Raw genomic sequence first — 17,462 nt, forward strand, 5'->3', positions numbered from 1 at the left:
CGGCACGTGGGATCTTCCCGGACCGGGGCACCAACCCAGGTCCCCTGCATCGGCAGGCGGACTCTCAACCACTGCGCCACCAGGGAAGCCAGCTTCTAAGAATCTTATGGGTATCATCTTCTAGTGCTTTGACACACAATCTGAAGTAGAAAAAAGCATATCTCAAAACAAATGTGGGTGTGACTTCTGTCTAACGGAGTGGATTATAATGTGATACACAGGAATCTCACAAAGTTTTCAAAAGAATTATGTCAGATTGGACTGAAAGGAGCAGAGAGAGAACAAACTGAAAAGATGCTTCTGGATTCTCAAATTTCTACAAGCAGGAAGCAAGGCTGAAAAGACGACCCAGTTATAAACATGAACCATTTCATATAGAAAAAGCTGGGTGACTCAGAATTGCTTGAGTGAAGCCAGGAGCCATGGACAATCATTTCCAGGGAGTAGAAATGACCTAATAAAGAAATGACAACATCAGAATTTCAAAATTACTATGAACCAGTGAAAGCTATGTACCTCTTGTTTCCTGGATTTTGAGTGGAAATGTTTACTTCAGTTATTCTATGCCTGCTTCTCCATTATGTGTTGAATAAATAACTTGTCTCTTGAGAGGAACTACACCAGAGGAGCTTCCTGGTGTAGTTACATCTGGACGTGACTTAAATGACAAGGTGCTGGATCTGAAGCTTGAGGGTAAAGCCACAGTGGGATGAGGATTCTGGAATTCTTGGAAGGGGTTGAGTATATTCTGAATATAGGAGGAATGCAAAATGATTTGTGGCCAGATTTAATCTAACTGTGGTAGATTAAAGATGATCACAAATTCCCTGATACCTCTTCCATTGAGAGGCCACGCCTATGTCCCATCTCATTGAAACTGGGAGGGCTCCGGCACTGCTTTGACCAACACAATATGGCAGAACTGATGTGGGGCCAGTTTCCAGTTTTAGGCCTTCCCCTAAAGCACCTTTCCCTTCCTATCTCTTGGAAAATTCTCTCTAGGAGTCCCAAGCCACAACAGTAGAAGTCTGACTACCCTGAGGCTATGCTAGAAAGATCATGTGAACACAGTCTTCTACATTTTTCCAGGTACCATATATGTGAGTAAGATATCCTGGATCCTCCAGAGCATCCAATCCATCTACAAATGAATACCATCCAGTGATATCAGTCAGTGCAACATGGAATAGAAAAATCAACCAGCTGAGACTGCCTGAACTCCCAACCCACAGAATCATGAGCTATACAGCACAACTGCTGTTTTAAACCACTCAGTGTTGGCGCAATTTATTATGTAATAACAGATTACTGAAATAGTGATTTTTGTAATTTACTTAGGTTGTTTCAGGGGCCACACTGTCCCACCTCTAACCTCTACAACTGAACTGGAAACAGAAGCCTAAGCCTAGGTCTTATGCAGAAGTAATCTGCAAAGTTCATTATAAGGTAAAATGATTTCTTAGAAATAAAAAGGCCAGCATTGGGGCTTCCCTGGTGGCGCAGTGGTTGAGAGTCCGCCTGCCAATGCAGGGGACACGGGCTCGTGCCCTGGTCCGGGAGGATCCCACATGCCGCAGAGCGGCTGGGCCCGTGAGCCATGGCCACTGAGCCTGCGCGTCCGGAGCCTGTGCTCTGCAACGGGAGAGGCCACAACAGTGAGAGGCCCGCGTACCGCCAAAAAAAAAAAAGGCCAGCATTCTCAGAGATACTATAAAACAATTCTCCAAACATAATAAACTTCAACTAAGTTACTGCAATTAGAACCAACAATTTTCTTCTTACTAAGTAAGCTACTTTTCACATATAATCAAGCCAAAAGATGCACTCACAGGTTGTCCTGTAGTTCATTTAACAAATGCTTATTTAGACAGTTTCTCGTGATTAAAACAAGACTAGAATTACAAATACAAAATTGAGACCATTTGTAGTAGTCTCAAGCAGTGATTTTAAAAAAGAACATAAAGAAATACTGGTGTACCGAGGTAAATTATTAAGTACAGACCAGGTAATAGCTGTTACTAAGGTGATAACATATACGAGTGTGTGTATATATATATATATACACACACACACACGTGTGTATGTGTGTGTGCGTGTATACACTCATATCTTTTTATAAATAGAGGAGTGCCCGGTGCCAGTATGTTTACTGCAGCATCGTAACAGCTAAAAACTGGAAACAATTTAAATATGTATTTAAATATAGGAAAATAGCTAAGAAGGGAGTAGAGAAATGAAAGGAGACCTTACTTTTTTATTCTACATATTCTATACTTGACATATGAATTAAATAGTTAAAAATGCTTTACAACAAGCATGCCTCACTTGTGAAAATTCACAATGAAAAGCACACCATTCCAAGCTAATGTCTGTGGCCATATTCTACTGTCTTTAGAGACAGAACGAGGCCCTGTTCTAAGCAGTCTAAGCACTGGAGAACAGCGAAAATTATTTCTCAGGGAGAGCCATAACCCATCAGCACGTATTTCTTCAGGCCACATCTACGCATAGGCGGTAGGCAGTCTATTTAAATACTTTCCCTCCTCAGGTTCCCCAGCTTCCCTAAGAGGATGCCAATCTCCCCACCTCGCTGGCTATTAAAGCAAATGGCCCCGTATCTAACCTGTAACTGAGAATGACTGCATTCTAGGTACTTGCCAGGGTGTGAGATGCTAAACTTCCCGTTACTCAGTTTTCACCGAAAGCTCCTGCAGGACTACCATCTGTCTATTCCGTCCATCCATTCTTTACTCTCTAACCGCGTGTCCGGATTAAGAGGGACCACCCGAGAGCAGCAGCATTCTTGGCTTCATCCTCTTACGCTCGCCTCCCCATTCACGCAGCAGAACTGGTGTGTCCTGTGAACTGCCCTTGATGTGCAGCCACCACACTGCACTGAAGGGAGGTTTAAGAGACAGGTGTGGAGAAGAGCACTGTCAGTTACTGACTCCAGGGATGCTTCTGAGGACAGAGCTGAGTACGCTGCACTACGACTGAAAGGACATGCTTCTCTTTGAAGTACAATTATTAGGTTTCTCCTAAGATGCTGATAAAATTTGACACTGTAAACACTGGAAAACATAGCTCACCTTAGGAGAGGTCTCTTTAAAGAGCTTGGAGCAAAATCTGTGAATCACCTCAAGCAAATAAAGGAGCTTTTATGAGATGCATTGTGTGTCCTACCCTTAGCCTATTTGTCCCATTTTTGTCACCCCTCTTTTTTTTTTTTTTAACAGTATTGAGATACAATTTACAAACCATGAAATTCATCTGCTGTAGGTGTACAGTTCATTGACGTTTTAGTCAATTTACAGAAGTGTGCAGTAATCACTAGAACCCAATTTTAGAACAGTTCCAACCCCCTCGCAAACTCCCTTGAGTCCACATACAGTCCGTTCCCAGGCCCACTCCCGAAGCTCCGCTGATTTGCTCTATGTAGACATTTCCTACAAATGGAGTCATACAATTTTTAGTCTTTTGAATTGGGCTTCTTTCACTTAGTATAGTATTTTTGAGGTTCATCCATGTGTCAGCACATATCAGTATTTTCCCTTTTTCAACTGCCAAGTGGTAGTCCAGTGTTTGGACATACCACATTTTGTTTATCCATGTAAAGGCTGAGGGACATTTGGATTGTTTCTCATTTGTGTCTGTTATGAATAAAGGTACTATGAACAATGGCATACAAGTCTGTGTGGATATATGTTTTCATTTCTCTTGGGTAGATTCTGAGAAGTGGAACTGCTGGGTTATTATGGTGTAATGGTTAATTCTCTGTGTCAACGTGGCTGGGCACAGTGCCCAGATGTTTGGTTAAACTTTATTCTGGGAGAGTGTTTTTGGATGAGATTTACATTTAAATTGATGGCCTCTGAGTAAAGCAGACTGGGCTCCAGAAGGTGGGTGGGCCTCATCCAATTAGTTGAAGACCTGAAAAGGACAAAAGGCCAACTTCTCTGCACAAGAGGGAACTCCCCAGAAGATGGCCTTCAGACTTCATCAGCAACGTCGACTCTCCCTGGTTTTCCAGCAGATTGGCTTTGGACTCAAACTGCATCCCTTTCCTGAGTTCCCGGCCTGCAAGCCTCCCCTATCAGCTTTTGGACTCACCAAGCCTCCACAATCCTGTGAGCCAATTCCTTAAAATAACTTTCGTCCCACATACAAACACATCCTATGCGTTCTGTTTCTCTGGAGAACCTGACCACTGCATATGGTAACTTGGCTTAATTTTTAAAGAAATGGCCAAACTGTTTACCAAGGTGGGTGCACCATTTTACATTCCCACCAGCAATGTATGAGAGTTCCTGCTTCTCCATATCCTAGACATTAGACAGTGTCTGTCTTTTTGACTTATGGGCATCCTGCTGGGTACAAAGTAGTTATCTCACTGTGTTTTATTTATTTATTTTTGCGGTACGCGGGCCTCTCACTGCTGTGGCCTCTCCTGTTGCGGAGCACAAGCTCCGGACGCGCAGGCTCAGCAGCCATGGCTCAGGGGCCCAAGCCGCTCCGCGGCACGTGGGATCCTCCCAGACCGGGGCACGAACCCGTGTCCCCTGCATCGGCAGGCGGACTCTCAACCACTGCGCCACCAGGGAGGCCCCTCACTGTGTTTTAAATGTACATTTTCCTACTAACTAATGATGCTGAGCACATTTCCATGTGCTTATTAGTCATTTATGTATTGTTTGATGAAATATCTATTCAGTTCTTTTTCTCATTTTAAAATTGAGTTGTTTGTCTTATTATTGAACTGTTAAAGTTCTTTATATGTTCTAGACACAGTCCTTTATCAGACATGATTTGAAAATATTTTCTCTGTGGCTTCTCTTTTCAGTTCCTTAACAGTGTCTTCCGAAGCACAAAAGCTTGTAATTTAATAAAGTTAAATTTTTCAATTTCTTCTGTTATGTCACATGCTTTTGGTGTTATTTCTAACAACTCTTTGCCTAATCCAGGGCCATGAAATTTCTTCTGTGCTTTCTTTTACACATTTTACAGTTTCAGCTCTTACATTTAGGTCCATAATTAACTTTGAGTTAATTTTTGTGTACGGTTGATTTTTATGAGGAAGTTTATTTTTTTTGCATAAGGATACCCAATTTCCACAGAACCATTTGTTTAAAAGAGAACCTTTTCCCTACTGAATAGTCTTAGCAGCTTTGTCAAAAGTCAATGGACCAAAAATGTAAGGTTTATTTCTGGACTCTTGATTCCACTCTACTGACTCGTATGCCCATCCCTATGGCAAGGTCGCAGTGTCTGGGTTACTGTCGCTTTATAGTGAGTTGTAACATTGGGAAGTAACAAAGTCCTCCAACTTTGTTATTTTATTCATTTATTCTAAATTTTATTTTACATTATATGCACTAATGAATACCATCTTAAATTCTGAAAAAAGACAGATGTATTTATTTACATTTCACAAAAATAAAGTAAATGATATTTTAAAGGTATTTTTAAAAGAACATATTCCTCTTAAGATTTGAAAGTGACAATCACTAATATATTCCCCTAGGAATAAATATTAAATTAAGCCTCTTCATTCCCTACACCCACAACAACAAACATTTATTGAATGCTTACAACGTGGTTCAAAGTTAGGTGCTGAAGATACAGAGATAAGTAAGACACAGTTCCCCATTTCGCACGTAAATAGAGAATGATGGTGCAGTATATTAATAGCAACAACAGAAATATGTACAAGATACAGTGGAGGCAAGGGATATTAACTTTAATCAGATTCGCCATCATATAATAAGTTTGTTTCTGAACACATGGTTTAAATTTTTTGACTTTTTTCGAAGTGAGTTTAAAAACACCACAGAGGCTAGTGTATACAAAAGCTTGGAGTAAGCAATCCTTGCATAAAATAGAGGTTCTCTCAACTAGTGAGAGCTTCTAATTTGTCCTTTGTTTTAAGGTTACAAAAGGAATTTACACTAATGGAAAAATTCAAACAAAACAGAAGTATTTATAGTAGAAAGTGAAAGTCTCGTTTTACCTCCAATCCACCCTACTCTTCCCACCACAGGTAACTTCTGTTACGCTTGGTCAACTGATCGTTCAAAGCTATAGAGGATGCAGAGAGTAGGAACTCTTGAAATAAATCATCAGAGAAATCTCATACCTTGCTTTAGACAGAAAGAAGCCTCAGCCTCTTTCCCACTAACCACGACATCAGAATAGCTAGCAAGTCTTAAAAATTATTCTTTTTCCTTCTATATCCCATCCTATGCCCTAGAAAAGGTGAAGATGAAGAAGAAAATGGACCTAAGCAGTAGACCTGAATAATATATACGTGTGTGTGTGTAAAGTTTATAGTTACAACTCCTGAAACTTGTTCTACAAGAGATTTTAATAGGTGTTCTTAAAAAAGAAAGGAAGAAAAGAAGGAAGCCGGAGGAAGGAAGGAAGGTAGGTAGGAAGGAAGGAAGGAAGGAAGGAAGGAAGGAAAGAAGGAAGGAAGGAAGGAAGGCAGGCAGGCAGTGGGCATTTCCGTCAAATATATTTGGGAAATACTAGGTTAAATAAAATATCAATATTCACTGAAATGCTCTCACCTTACATAGAATTAGCCAACCACCACACTCTTTAATCGTGGATCACTTAGTGATATCTTGAAAGCCAAGATCGTCACAAAAATATGGGAAACAAGCACTGGCTATGGCTTCCCCTTCATTATCACACTTCAGTTCATATAGCTGAACAAATGGGCATATTCAGAAATATGCAGAGGGCCACATAAATTTGCTACTGGCCAAAAGACTAAAAGAAAGTCAGCAGACCGTCTTAAGATTCCGTCCTTACTGTGTTAGAAAAACTGGTTTCACTTCTTTGCTGTATAATTCTTCCCTTGGCTGTTTTATACAATAAAAGAATGAAACTAGAGACAGAAGTCTGGCTCTAAAATTAAATGCACTGAAGTGTTTGTTTTTAATAATAATAATAAGGAAGTACAGTCCAAGGATCCCAATAAAAATTCTATCCATTTTTAAATTTGCTTTACAAAACCAAAGCAAATTGGATTAAAGGAGTTTGGGATATTAATGTAACAATTGCTTTACTGTAGAAGAACTTTTAAGGGATTAATAAAAAACTGCTGTGAAGTTATATTTATCTATAGTGACTACCACCACCAATATCTGTGCAAAAAAGAATTGTCAATTTGGATCTATCTCCTTATATGTTAGACTTCAAATCGAGATGTAACTCAACAGTGAGAGCTGTTAAACTTGCCACTGAGATTGGATGGGGCCTCTATTACCAACGTGGAGTCATGAATGATAATTTTTCAATGTATCTTATTCCTGCCTTCCTGCTGAAATTTTAAATGGGTGAGAAATTTGGGAGGACACTCCCTACTGAAGTGGATCCTTATGGTAACTTAAAGAGCTGCTGTATGTCCTTGGTGGAAGCTGTTTTGAAATTCCACTTCAGTAAAAAATAAGGAATAAATAAGTCACCAATGGAGAAAGGTCTCCATCATATACTTAAGTTTCTTGTCGCTGTTTCTTCACCACTGTTGGGAACTCAAAGTGTGATAATGATCACCCATATACATAAATGTCAAAGAGACTCACTCCTTCCTATCTGAACCCCAACCATTAGTTTAATGCCCGACTCAAGCTTCCTTGATGAAATCTCTCACTGCTCTCTAACTCAAGTGAAATGACTTCTCCACTAAGCCACCTGATTCTCGTTCAGGCCTCTCACATAGCCCATAATCATTTTTATGGACCTTAAGTTGCTGTTTAACTGACCAGTGTACAGATCCTGTTTGTTGAGAAGTCTGGACTCCGGGTGGTAGGACCAAAGTCGCACACATCTTTGGAGAACACACAGTACCAGGCACGATGCTGTGTATGTCGGCATTCTCTAAGTATCTGTAAGTATCTGTCCACTAACTAACATTACCGTTGAGTGCTTTATGATGGCCCTAGGAATAATGATATGGGAGAAAATATAAGCATCTTCCCATCATGAGAATAATAAATGGGCTTACTGGTCTTAGGAAATGTTAACAGACTATCTATAATTTAAGTAATTTATGACTAAATGTCCTTTTTCTCTATGACCAAGTAGTAAGAGGAGAGAGGGTTACATTGTTAGACACGTGCTTAATCACGCACAGACGGAACACTTCAGAATCTACAAACGTAATCTACTTCATTCACTCAAACAACCCTCTATCGAAAGCCACCTGCGTGACAGGCTGTCTCAGGCAGCCTAAAAGGGAATGAGAAATATCAACAGGCATGCTGACCCCTAAGGCAGATTCAAACAGAATCAATCTAAAAATTCCTCCACCCACCTTCATGGAAAACCATATTACACATGGGAAGGTGCATAAAAAATATTTTATCTCACTGCTTTAAGCCATGTAAATAGCTTTGGCCAGCAAACTTAAATTATTCTAGAAACTCCTTCAAAGAGACATTGTTTCGATTCTATCCATCCCCAAACCCCAAGTTGATGGGTGGGTACATGGCAATGCGCTCTAAACAACACGAGCACACTTACCCAGGGCTGCGTCTAAAGGGCAGCTCATTACCTGGATGAGGCCAGTGCTGGAATAGGTACGCCGGGTCCCTACCAATTCCTCAGCAGCCACCGACACACACGGATGCTTCACAGGAGCGAAACATTTTCTCCCAGAACTCAAGGCGAAAAGGCAAAAATAGAACACCTTTTGCCAACCACAAAAATGTATATTTAAAAAGTTGTGGAATAAAAATGAGCTGCTATATACTTTAAAAACCAGAGAAAAAGTAGAAAATAAGTATCTCCCTACGCTCAGCTACAACCTCCCGAACTGAATTGAAGCAAAAATGTTGCCGTTTCAGCTAAGCAGCTTTACATCTGAGGCAACTTAAAACACACTACCAATCACATAAGCTAAAAGTAAGGCAGTGGCATCAAAATGTACCCTTTTCTAATCAGAACCCATTTTTCAAGTGTGCTTTTAGAAGGAAGAACGTAAGTCTTCACTAGATCAACGGGCTTTCATTTACCTCGAAATTCACTAAACCAGCAATCGGCAGATTGTTAAATCTACACAATTAATTTCACAACAAATTTGATTGTTGGCTGCTAAATGTGAATTTTAAAACTAATATGTTAGTGCTCTATTCTGGTTTCAAATCAAAGGGATTTCTTCTGGGATTGAAAAGTAATGAGCATGTAGCCTATCTCACGGACGAAGGAGTGATTTCTAATCTTTAAAAACAGGAGGTCCGCCTACATGATCACCTGGGACAAACTTGGCTAGTGCAACCCAGCGAGAAGGTTATAGGAGCCTGGGAATGTTTAACATCAAGAAAGGAATTACAGCTCAGTAAGATCAGAGGGAATTACACAGGAAATGTGAACAGTAACCCTTTCATATCTCCATACCCACTGCTACCGCCTGTGATAAATGGGGTCCTGCTGCCACCCAGCAATGCGAATACACAAGCCAACAGCAGAAGGGGACTGGGAAAAAGCGATTTTATACATACACACACACACACACACACACACACACACAGCATAAACTCATAATGACATGATAAAATCATGCTGCTGCAGGAAAAAGCCTTTAGCCTTTCTGATTGCCACGTAGGCACTCTATCACTGCCTCATCCGACAAGAGGCCTAAGTAAAAATCCCAAGGAAACTTGAAGAATCACGCGGGGGTGGCGAGGATAGAAGAGTTGGCAGACTCTTCATGAGTAGGGAAACGTGGCTTCTCTGAAGCTGACCAAACAAACAGGTCTCCGCCCTGGCTTATGTTTAAACATCTTGTTCCTTGTCAGTCTGTAGGGAAAACATTCTTTCCACAATAAATAATACGCAAACGAATCAGAAATTCTTACTCCATCCGTTATCTACTCTATGTAAAAGTTTTTTCACTATTGTAAGCCAGAAACTTAGAGAATTCAACTGATTGTAAACTTTTTTTTTAAAGAGCTGCTTAGGGATAGTCAAGGCAAGTTAACATATTTCTAGTTGCTAGTTAAGGAGAATCAAGTGTGACTGTGCAGATCCTGGGCTGCTTTAGAGGCCCGCTGGTTCCCATCTCAAGCAAACAAGCTACTCTTGCCACAGCTGCCTCTGGGAAAGGGGGAAATGCTCAGTTTCTATAAATAGGTGAGTGTGAGATTCATTAAAAAAACAACAAACAAACAACCCCATGGTGCTCGGACAGTAAGGGCATGGTGGGGTAGTGAAATAAAATGAAGAAGAAAGTGATATCTCCAGTGGGCTAAGTCTAAAATATGGAATAGAATTTTACAGGTCACTCTGAAACAAAATTTCACTTTTTCCCTTGGTATAACCAGGATAGAGATGGTTTGCCATAGACAGTAGGTCAAGAAATAAATGAAAGTGAATACAGAGATGACAAAGCAAACCACCAATGAAAGTTAAAAGGGTTAGGTTTTTAGAAGTATCCAGAAGAGGGGTTAGCTTTTTAGAACTATCCAGAAGAAGGAACAACAAAACCAAAGATTTGTTTTGTTTTGTTTTGCTCTGTTTTCAGCATGTACCTCTCCTCCAAAGCACACATAGCTTCCCCAAGAAACAACCTGTACCAGTAGTGACTTTGTACCGTGCATGGCACGTCACCCAAATAGCAACTGAGATTTCAACTGTAGACTTCTGACTGGGCTTCCAAGCAACGATCAGTTCCCCATCGCCGCGTGGACCACACGGAAACTCAATGGCGCTATCTGCTCATCTGGAAATGAGAGCTTACTTGGAAGGCCTCTTAATCGCTTTAACCCATGTCTCCTTCTGATAAGCATAAAAACTTCATACCTTCTTTGAACGTTACTTGAGATTTCAGAATAATTTAAGTATTATAGCCAAAAAGAAGCCAGAACACAAGATAATTTCTGATGGTTTTTTTCAAACCAGGTCCCACTGCAACAGAATTTAGTAACAAACACTTTTCTAAATAGACAGATATTAATTAATACTTGTCTACTTTTCTCTTGAAGACAAAAAGGCCAAATACATCTACAAACACTATGTACTGGTGACAATGAAATGATATTTACTGGGACCTTTGGCATATCTCCGCTTCTTGAGTTACTGTAGATGATCTTTTCAGTTCTTACATTAGGCCTGAAAAAATGCTGGCTGTACTTCAATATTCGTTCAGTGATTCAGCAGTAGGGCCCCTTTTGCTCTTCTGAAGACCACAGAGCTCTGTTACAGTACTCCCCTCCGTGTAATAAAGGACAGAGGGAAGCAGGTTAATTTCTCAGGACAGAGGCAATAGTAAAAGAGGCAAACTGCAGACGACCTTGACAACAGTTGCGATAATGAAAACAGTAGGAGCATCACCCAATACCTGCACATTCACACAGTGCTTCACACTGTGCAAGGCACTTTACGTTAACTCCACCCCACAACTTTATTAAGTGGGTATTATTATCATTTGATTGAAACAGCCTAAGTGGCTTTTACAAGGTTCCCCAGCTAGTTGAGCAGAAGAGCTGAGATCTAAACTCTTCTGACAGCTGCCCAGACGTTAAAGCTTTCTACTTTGTCAGGAAATTTTGAAAATATCTTCATCCAAACTCTAAAGTCAGAGTACACATAATAAGCAGAATCTTTTTTTCTCTCAACCCACCCAACATTGCTCCTTTTCTACCAATTCCCATGAAAACAATCAGAGTTCCTACGACAGCAGCCTTTACTCCTCAGACCGGAATGGCCAAAAGCACAGTGAAAAGCATCTTTCAAAAACAAACCTGCTCACACTTAGGACTTGTATCATGTAACTGTCCCCCAAATAAGGACATCATCACAGGCATGGGCTTTGAAAACCATTAACTACTGAGGAAATGTCTGGGGTTGTCTGTTCTTCATTTAGAATGAGTCATACATGACACATACCACCTGTTCACGCCTAAAAGGTGAGCACATTCCCGGCCTTCTGGCTTAGCAGAGACACTCACTCCCAGGGCTGGGTGGAGAGGCCAACGGCACAGGAACAACAAATCTAACAGAACTAACAGTTACATTCTTAGCAATTCAAAAAATCATTCCAAATGTTTTATTTTTGAAGTCTTATTAAACAATGATGGAACTACTGGCATTAGTAATTTAACGTAAATGTGAGACATAATGACGGTGGAATTTTACTCACGTAAAATCAATGATTTTTATTCACCCCTGAAGCTTATTATGAAGATTATGAAACAAAATTATATGAAAGATGCTAAACATCTTGCCTAGCACATAATAACTACTCAGTAACTATATCAGCTGCAGTCAGTAACATTACTGAACTACCAAAAACAAAAGACATAATGCAACGTCATATTTGAGTCAACCAGCAAAACAATACATTCTATGGGGTCTTTTTGTTGTTGTTTTTGGCCACACTGTGGCGTGTGGGATCTTAGTTCCCCAACCAGGGATCGAACCCACGCCCCCTGCATTGGAAATGCGGAGTCTGAACCACTGGACCACCAGGGAAGTCCCTCTGTGGGTTATTTTTTAACATCTACACAGAACATAAATATCTGTTCTAGGCATACAAATATATGCATGTAAGTATTCAGAACAAGATTTGGAAGAATAAAGGGCAAAATGATGACCCAGGGACCGTGGTGGTCAAAGGGAACTTTAATCCCTTTAAATCCTTGATTTGTAAGGCTTTTTCTTTTTAAAAAAAAAGAAAGGCATTTATGTATTCCTTCTATAAATAAAATTTTTAGTAAAGCAAAGTAGAAAATAGATTTACACAAAGTATTATCTTAATAAGTTTCTTCAACTGCATAGTTGATTTCAGTATTGCGTGAAAGAGTTTATTTTATTTGTAGATAGAGTCAAAAAGAGGTCTAAAGCTCCTTTTCCTTATTTAGTAACACCATTCAAGCTTTATGTCACAGACTGCCTAATCTTCCTGATTGTTGCAAAAAGAAAAAAAAGAAAACCTTCCTTACAATTTTATTACATTTTAAAACCATTCAGTGTATTTAATCAAGGTGCAAGGAGGCTTTCAATGTCCAGGAAGCCATAAATCGAAACAGTTTTACATTGAAAAATTACCTTTTCCCCTTGAATTCTGTGTGTGTTTACATTTCATAAACCACATACAGAAAGTCAAGTTGCTGATTCTTTTTAAGGCCAAAGGGGTTGCCCATTTAAAATCGTCACAACAATTTCCAATGTCTTGAGGGTTGCTCTAATTAAAAACCTCTCCTCCTAGGCTCTTCCTAACTTCTAATTCTTGTCTGTACCATTTTGATGCTGGTTTTAAAATTCTAACTTTCCTTCCCGTTCACAACCATAACTTTGACTTTTTCACCCCATTCTTCTTCCTTCAGATCACCTAGATGTGAGCCTATGAACTGTGGGCAAACCAGGTCACAAAAGCTCTTATGAACTCCCTCAAAGAAGCAAATAGCAGGCCTCCTGTGGTTCACGCACCAGGGGAAGCCCCAGGCCCCTGCAATTTACAAAACCAGCTTATAAATTAAAGACCTCCAGTACTGTAAACAGGGACAGACATTTCAACAGATGAGAGGCAGAAAAAGCAGCCTCTTACTTGACCAGGAGGACATTAGGCTGAATAGAAATCTCCACCTCAAGGAGCTGTGGAGTCGGTGTTTGCGGGAAGCAGTACGATCTCTTTTAGATATATTTATAATTCAAGAAAGCCCTTCTCTGTAAATAAACGGGTAATACTATTTGATCAAAAGTTATTTTCCTATAATTTCAAATAAAAATTCTAGATATAATGTGTAGCTAGTATAGGGCAATTTCAACAACAATATACAGCTTTATTTCTAGCCAATGAAAAGCACATGTATCAACAATTTTTTTCTCCCAGATGCTCAGCTATGGGCTCATTAACGTTAAGCTGCTATATCTGCAAACCTCTGAACGATGGCTCCTCCTGTAGCCGGCTTCCTTGATTCTAGAGGCCTCAACCTAGCACCATGGTGACCCACCGCAGGCTAGCTGTTACCCACCTGCTCTGGGCCTCAGTTTCTGGTCTAATACTAACCCTACCTGATAGGACTGTTGCAAGGATTACATAAGTTGTCATGTGTAAAGTACCAGACTGTGCCTGACACAGAGTCAAGCACTGTACGGTTCTTGGCTATTTTTATTATCCTTAACATCAGAAAGGTGTAGCTCTGGGGCCAGAACGTTAATAAGCACAGCTTACGGCAACCGCTGCAGGAATCGGTGCCTCGAGACTGCTTAGTTCTTGGTGCAAGTTCAAAGTCGCCTGTGTATTCCGTCCTGTGCATTCTAATTACTGGTGTCTTCCTGTATGCCTCCGCGTACCTGGTGCTCAGCATGCCTGGTGACGCATCTCACTCTGGACTCTAAAAATCTTGAGAACAGGGACTCTATCTACCTCGCCTTGTAGACTCAACACCTAGTGCAGTGTCTTGCATAGAGTAGCTGCTCTATAAAAACCCAATTGAAACATAGTAAGTATTAGCCATCTATCTGTCTGCCTCACTCAAGCTCAGTTCCTGAGAACAGAGGTTACTGAACGTTGGTTTCTGCATCCCTAGAAGGGCCTACCTCACACTGGCGGTTAATAAAAGCCTACCACCTACTTTTTTTATCCATGTTTTGAATTTATTTTGCATGTTATTTTGACTTATTCACAGCAACTTTTTATTGACTGAAACAAAATGCATTTCTGAAATGAAACAATTCTCTTTTTTCTTTTCCCCTAGAAGCTCTTGATAGAGCAGGAAATAAAACTTTTCAATGACTTTTTAGTCCTCAAAGTGATGACTACAGAGAAAAGAAGCAATGATCTTTTTTCCACGCTGCTCTGGATGGAGCCTTTGTCGGGAATCATCCTCCAGAACCTAGCCAGAACAAAGCCCTTCTTCAAAAAGAGTCGTCCTTTGACTGCTGTACAGATTCCATTCAGTCAGCACTGTGTCCTCGCTCTTCCACAATTGTGACATGTTCATTATCTGAAAACTCTCTCTGCCCACCCTGCTTGTGACCGTGCCCAGCTCAGCTTAGGACAAAAGGCCTGTTTGGGCGGCCTCCTACTGCTGACCTCATGAAACACAAACTCAGGGCAAGCAGCCTTTGGACCACTCAGGACCTCATCAATGAAAGATCTTCGGCGTGACCTTCAGTCTGATGCCTGGCTGAAGGTCGCACAGTGGGCCTACCTCCCAGGACCCTCAATCTCAAAACATGCACACATCCCAGGGAAAAAGGCAAGAACCTTCCGGGAGTCTAGATAAATATCTTAGTTTTCTCAGGGAAAAAATTGGTGATTTCACATTCCTCTGAGTCATTCTATTACTAGATTACTTCCAGGTGTTATGGCGGGACAGTCCACCACAACGTGTGTCACTTGCTAATGTCAGGTCGGAGCATAAATACATGAGTCACATATGATCCTTCCAATTCTCCTTACTCAAGGTGGTAAGAGAAGTGATTTATTTCTCTTGACTTTCCAAGATGAAATGAAGCTAACTTCTTTGCTTAAATGAAATAAAAGCTCTGTCAGATGGAAACTCCTTTGCTATCCCTGGTGCCCTGGTCAGGCGTGGAGTTTTAAAGTGAGAAAGCATCTTGGACAGTCATCAACCTCACAGCACAGACCCCGCCTGAGGCCCAGAAAAGCTGAGACGTTTGCCATGGTCACAAAGGAAAACAGAGGATCAAAGCAAGACTAACGGTCCTCCTGCATTCTCCTCAGCCCGTTTGCTTTCCACACGCCACACAGAAAGGAGTCTCTGGCCAAGAACTTCACCCTGACCCGCAATCCTGAAGCTGTCCGCAGCTTCCCCTCACTCCCTGCATTTTGGTAGTCCAGCTACATAATTATCTGCTAAAAAAATATGAGAAGTAAAGACAAGCCTTCCCGTTCAAAGTAACAGCTACATTACTATTTTCTTAAAGATATTACCCCTTGCAACTGCTACAGGCTTCTTTCCTCCACACTATTTCCAAGACAAGGCTGCGTGTCCTCTAAGAGCCGCTTCCATAAATAGTCCTCAAGTATATTCTGAAAAAAATGGGAAAGCCCTGTACACAAGCACCCTTATGATAGTGAGGGAATGGAGATGACGCCCACTTGAGAAGGGCACACGACTAGGAGCATCCTAATACTCTATCAGGGACTCAAAGCAAAAGGACGGCCTCTGACACTGAGCAAACATTGAGGAGGATGTAAATGCCATGCCCTGTGCCACCTGGTACCATAACTGACAGGGACATCTCAGAAAACAAGCTTACTCGTAAATAGCTGGTAATATTTCCCTACCCATCACCATAAAATCCAGTAATTCAATAATCCCAAACATATTCTGAATCTTATACTTTGCCATTGCAAACACCAAATACAAAATTTGATACATTAACTTCAATTTGACTATTTCTTCTTTTTTCCCAGTCTAATGAGAAGGAAAAGGGCCTGAATGTGGGCAATAATAAAAAGTGTCTTTTTACGATATAGTACAGAAATAGGTCAAGAAAATGAGAAGTAACGTAATATGGTACAATAGCATATTTTTAATGACTTTCTTAAGGTTCACTTTGATATACACTTGGAAAACATGGCAATTTATTTAAAGTTGTGACAGTCTTAGGGTTTTCATAATTTCTATAGCTATAAAAATTAATGAAAATATTTTACAAATTATTTTAAATTACAATTTAATAATAGTCTGAGATAAAAATCTAAGATATCAATGAAAACTGAGAAGCAGAGAAGTAAAACTTTATTAAATTTCTCATTTCCTACTGAGGGAAAACAAAAGATACCATCTCATTCTTGACTTAATTATAGGTATTACATAGATTTAACGTTTCAAAAAAACTTAAAAATAATCAGCAGCAGATTTCAAAGCAGGCAAAATTCAAAACCAAATTAAACAAAGATAAACTTTAAATCAAATAGCAAAAAGCCCAAAACACAATGGAAAATAAAAGACTTGTACAAAAGAAACAAGATCAATGAAATAAAACGAATTAAAGATCAATTTTGACAATAAATATAAATGAGTTAAAATACCTGTTAAAAGACAAAGGTTCCTCCCATTAGGTTAAAAAATCCAACTATGAAATCCAACTATGCTCCACTTATAGAAAACATATCTAAAAGAAATGACAAAGAAGGGATAAATATAATAAGAAGTACACAGATACACAGGGAAATATAAACTAAAGTAGCAATATTAATGTCAGCTAAAGCACAAGGCATAAATTAGGAAAAAAGTGATATTATTCTGATAAAAGGTATAATCCTCAATTGAGATACTGACAGTTAATAATACATGAACACACACAGCAAAACAAAAAAAAGAGAGAAATATAAAGAAAAATTAATGGAAGAAATCACTGATTTACATCTTTAAGCCTTTGAGATCAGATAAAAAATACTTATAGAAAAGTTAAACAACATAATAAATAAATATTTTAGTATCTCACAAGGAAGACAAATTCTTTGAAAAAGTCTGTGAAAC

The 17,462-nt window shown here is 39.9% G+C and overlaps 1 protein-coding gene across 9 annotated transcripts in view; it reads right to left on the reverse strand.

The window, feature by feature from the left end:
* Window positions 1-17,462, reverse strand: part of ZNF438 (zinc finger protein 438) — a 197,513-nt gene that overhangs the window by 118,876 nt on the left and 61,175 nt on the right. For 6 of the 9 annotated variants that reach the window (XR_016391843.1, XR_016391842.1, XR_016391849.1 and 3 more), the window contains one exon: window positions 17,012-17,094. The exons of the other annotated variants lie outside the window; for them this stretch is intronic. The gene's annotated coding sequence lies outside the window, so the exon portion shown is untranslated. The remainder of the gene's footprint in view (window positions 1-17,011; window positions 17,095-17,462) is intronic. 9 annotated transcript variants of the gene reach the window in all.

The sequence above is a fragment of the Delphinapterus leucas genome, chromosome 2 (genome assembly GCF_059928025.1).
Source record: "Delphinapterus leucas isolate spDelLeu-1000000601 "Yukka" chromosome 2, BTC_Dleu_Yukka2, whole genome shotgun sequence".
In the NCBI taxonomy this organism is placed as follows: Eukaryota; Metazoa; Chordata; class Mammalia; order Artiodactyla; family Monodontidae; genus Delphinapterus; species Delphinapterus leucas.